Source organism: Galeopterus variegatus, unplaced genomic scaffold, assembly GCF_000696425.1.
Source record: "Galeopterus variegatus unplaced genomic scaffold, G_variegatus-3.0.2 Scaffold1229, whole genome shotgun sequence".
NCBI lineage: Eukaryota > Metazoa > Chordata > Mammalia > Dermoptera > Cynocephalidae > Galeopterus > Galeopterus variegatus.
The window spans coordinates 466,390-471,117 of NW_007727340.1; positions in this window are offsets into that span (position 1 = coordinate 466,390).

Consider the following 4,728-nt stretch of genomic DNA (forward strand, 5'->3'; position numbering starts at 1 on the left):
CATTGCATGAATTTCTAGTGTCCATACTGAATCTTCTCGATGCTACATCTTGGCTTGTTCATCAAGATAATGGCAATGACCTTGTATCCCCATATATATATATATATGTATACACACACGCTCTCCCTTTATCTCATCAAAGTTTTCTCTTTCATATGAACAGCTAGAGCTCACTAAATTGCATTCAGTCCAGTAGTACAGCTTTTGGTCTGCAAGGTCTTCTTTTATCCTGCAGAGTTAGTGGTTCTTTGCTATTTACAACATGCCATTACTACGAACAATTTCACTATCTTCTGAGTGTCACTAGAAGGTGCCTAGAACTGTGTGGCTGAAGCTGAGCTGCCTCCTTCAGGGGTGAGAATGGCAAAGCCCTTTCTGAATGAGTTATGCAATCAAGTGCAGATTCTTCTACAATCACACACACACATCCTTGTGTTCTAGACATGCGAGGGTTCTGAGGTTGGTGGCCTCTCTTCCTGCTGCCCATCTCAGGCAGGGCAACTCTCCTGCGTGGGCTCTCCTCACAGGCCTCAGGGCTCCAAAGCCAACCCCTGCCCTGGAGGTCAGCCCAGCCTCTCCTTTCCAGGGCCCTCGTCACCCTGTCAGGCCTCCTGCGCCCCCTCAACAGCTCTACTCTTGCTCCTTCCAGTCTTCTAGGAGACTTACAAAGTTTTTGCATTGCCCTAGAAACCACAAATGCTCTGCCATCAGTGGGAAGCTGTTGCAAGACCACAGACACACAGTCTGGTCAGCTGGCCTCTGTCACCAAAGCCCCAGTGCTGTTGGGGCAACAGCAGTGGGATCTCTGCAAACCCTCCCCTCTCCTCATGGGGTCTCCTGTCTCCAGGCCAGACCTCACCTCCAGATGCCTAAGTGGGACAACCTGCAGAACCAGCTTAAAAGGTCTGGCCCTGAAAGCAAGTAGCTGAGTCCCTACCCAAGGTAGCTCTCACCTGGAATGCACTCCAAACCCTCCCACAGTGCGGGACAATCTCAGGACTAGGCGGGGCACGAGTGACAAGTGCTTCCCCACAGGGGTCCCTGACCCAGGCCCTTGGACATGGACATCCAGCAAGTGTCCCCAAAAGCCTTCTCAGTAACTTTCTTAGAAGCCTGAGCACAACATTCAAATGAACAAATATTCAATTCAGCACTTGTTCTTAAATTTTTTTTTAAAAAGTTATTGGTTCACAGGATTCAGTCCTAAAGCACAGGAGACCCGCTGTTCGATATGGCTGTGTCGCCCTCTGGTGTTCAAGAGGAAAGGAACTGCGAACGGGAGTTTCCACTTCCAAATATTCCTCACCCCCAGTCACCCCTGATTTTCCGTATCCCCAGGCCTCTCCCCAGCCACCTGAGATTACAAGAATTGCCAGAAAAACGCTCATGCAGGGGTGGGGAAAATCATGCCTTGAGAGGACGCCACCCGTTTGTTCATTCTTCTGAAACTGGAGTTTTGCAACAGTATCCAAGAGCAGTCAGCTAGAGATTTAAATTAGAACTTCACAAAAATCTGTTTTTGAAGCTTCTGTCTGAAACTTTGGGGCAACTGTTGAACTTCTGAGACTTCAGATCCATCTGCTCATTGGCTGGTCAAATCAGAAGACCCCTGAGAGAACTGGGAAGCAAATGACAGCTAAAGGCCAGGTGCCAGCCAGAGATGGCCCTCCAGTCACACACAGTGACAGTGTCTGTGGCGCTGCTGGAGCTAGTCCCTCCCTCTCGGCACATCGGAGAGTTCCCAAAATGACGGGTTTTCCGTGGTGCGCAGTGGGCTGAGTTTTATTTCCTGCTGTCTGTCTGCCAGTGGGTGAATGCTGCCAGCACAGACCAACCCATGGTCTCCCGTCCAGGGGAGCAGACACCCTGCCCAGCAAGCTTCTGTGTGTCCAACAGGACCTTTTACCATTCTCCACCACTCTCTTAATTCTCCTACCTCGGGGATGCTGCCAGCACAGACCAACCCATGGTCTCCCGTCCAGGGGAGCAGACACCCTGCCCAGCAACCTTCTGTGTGTCCAACAGGACCTTTTACCATTCTCCACCACTCTCTTAATTCTCCTACCTCGGGGGAAAAAAGAGAGAGTGCTCTATTAGCAAAGTATTTTCACATAGGTTCATTTGACCCACGTCACAACTAGGACAGGCAGGCAGGGCAGGCATTTATGAATCAAGAAAGTGAGGCACAGCGGGACTTCATGTAAACGTCAGACACTTATTAGCAGAGCCTGTGTAGGAACACAGGTCTCCCAGTTCTGAGAATCCAAGGGCAAGCAGTGAGGTGAGAGGCACTAGTGAGACCTCACTCAGCAGCCAAGATGAGCTCCCATATCTCTGGGAACCTTCCAGATTGTTTACCCACCTCTACAGAATCTCAATGGCGATTCTATTGCTCTCAAAGCACCTGAAGTTTATTTACCCTTTATATTAAAAAAAAAGAAAAGTGGGGTGATCTTGAAAGCAAGAAGCGGTTTTGTTTTCCTTTCTTTTGAGAGTTGTTACCACCAATGATTGAGTTTCCTTATGTGTTTGTCTGGTAGAGAATTCTCAGAGTACTTGGCTGCAACTGGATGGTTCACCCTCCGCTCCAGCAATCAGGTTCAATACCAGCCACAAGCTGGAAGGAGCCAGACCAAAGGTCTGATCCAGAAACTTCACCCCAAGGAACCCACACGCGTGCCCCTAGGCCTACAAAGGTGGCATGGAGGAGAGGCCACTGGGTGGATCCAATGCTGCAAACTTAAGGAGGAGCTGATTTTCTGTAAACACATGGTATGAAGCAAAGCCACTTCCGTTAGGAATGGGGACCCCAGTGAGTCACTTGCTGCAATTCCAGACAGATAGGAATCTCAGTGCTTTCCCAGGCCTCCCAGTGAAGCAGGCAGACCAGAGGGAGTCTGCTTCTGTCAGTAAAAATGTGCTTTCTATCATCCACTTTCTCTTCCAACGCCTTTTCTTATTTGTGCTGCCCACGTCGTTGTACATGGAGGCAGATGTGCAAAACAGGTGCTGACCTCCTGCAATAGCTGCCTCAGGGCCATCCTGCTCTTTCACCTGCCTGCACCCATTCCCTGTCAGAACTGATCTCTATGGGGTATGCCAGAAGCACTGGCCTGGGAGACTGATGACTTGGCTTCTGTGTAAACTTGGGTGAGGCACATGCCTGCTGAGTCTCGGATTCTTCCTCTGTCAAATGAGAGGTCGGCTGTGGCCAAAACTAACTCGGCAACCTGTAAGGACTGATTGTGTAGTCGTGATGAAAGGGACAACCAGAGAGTGCTGCAGGGGACAGAGGACACAGGAGTCTCCTCTATACGAGATTGATTTAGGGGCTTATAGGAAAGCTCACCACTGGACAGTGTTTCCTTAAAGTGCTGGTGGACGTGGGAAATGAGGAGCCTCAGCACGTCAGGCAGGGAGGAGCGAGCCGAGCAGAGGGAGCGCCCGGGCTGCTCCAGCGTGAGTGAGCAGACAGCACACGCAGCAGTCACCCATGCACGTGCACTGTGAGCTGGAGTTTGGGGCAGATTTTGAGGAGGGAGGAAGAGGATTATACTGGCCCACGGGGACATTCAAAGCAAGCTAGGAATTCTTGGTAGCTCGTAGGACAGCAGTTTAAAAGGGATGCCTCATGGTCCCTGCCCGCAGCAGCCACAGGGTGACCCTGTCCTCCTCTGCACCCAAGGCAGAGTGGGGTGTTGGGAAGAGCACAGGGTTGTTGTGAACCTTAAACAATAGTGTCCACACAAAGCACAAGCATGTAGCTTTCAATAAATGGCAGCAACTATTGATGTTCTGTGGATCACCTCAAAGGCAAAGGAAAGTGAAGCTCTTTAGTGGCTCCCAGCTGCACTCAAGTCCAACATGTTCAGACACATGAAGACAGGAATGAGGCTCCCCCGCCCCCAGCTGCTCCTGAGCTCTGAGCAGTGACTAATGCCTTCCGTTCTCTTCCATCCTGGGGGGGAAGCCCTGGAGCTATGGGGAATGCAGCACCAACACTGGCTGGGTAGCCGTCACACATGGGTTAAGTGTACCCAGGTGAGTCACTTAGAACTGGGGTGAGGTCCTGGCTCTGCCATTTACTAGCTGTGGCACCTTAGACAAGTTGCTTCAACTCTCTGAACCTCAGTTCAGTTCATCTCTAAAATGAACTTCCGTTTCTCTCAAACGTGCAAACATTTGTTGGATAAACAGCTGTTGAGCAAATGGGTGTAAGACGAATTTCCACCTAGGTTCTTTGTGGCAGTTAAATGAGACAGTTGCTAAGTCTACTGGCAATATAGTAGGTGTGATGGTTAATTATATATGTCAACTGGACTGGGCCTTAGGGTGCCCAGATACTTGGTCAGACGTTATTCTGGGTGTGTATGTGAGGGTGTTTGGGATGGAATCAGTAGACTGAGTAAAGCAGGTGGCTCTCTCCAACGTGAGTGGCCTTTATCCAGTCAGCTGAAGATCTGAACAGAATAGGACTGACCCTCCCTCCAGTAAGAGGAAATTTCCTCCTGCTTGGTGCCTTGAGCTGGGACATTGTTTTTTTCCTGCCTTCAGACTCTAACTGAAACATTGGCTCATCCGGGTCTCGGAAGGCTGCTGACTGGAGATCTTAGGACTTGTAGACCTTCATAATCACGTGAGCCACGTCCTTATTTTAGGTATAAATACATATCGCATTGGTTCTGTTTCTGTGAAGAATCCTGACTAATACAGTAGGTGTTAAAAAAA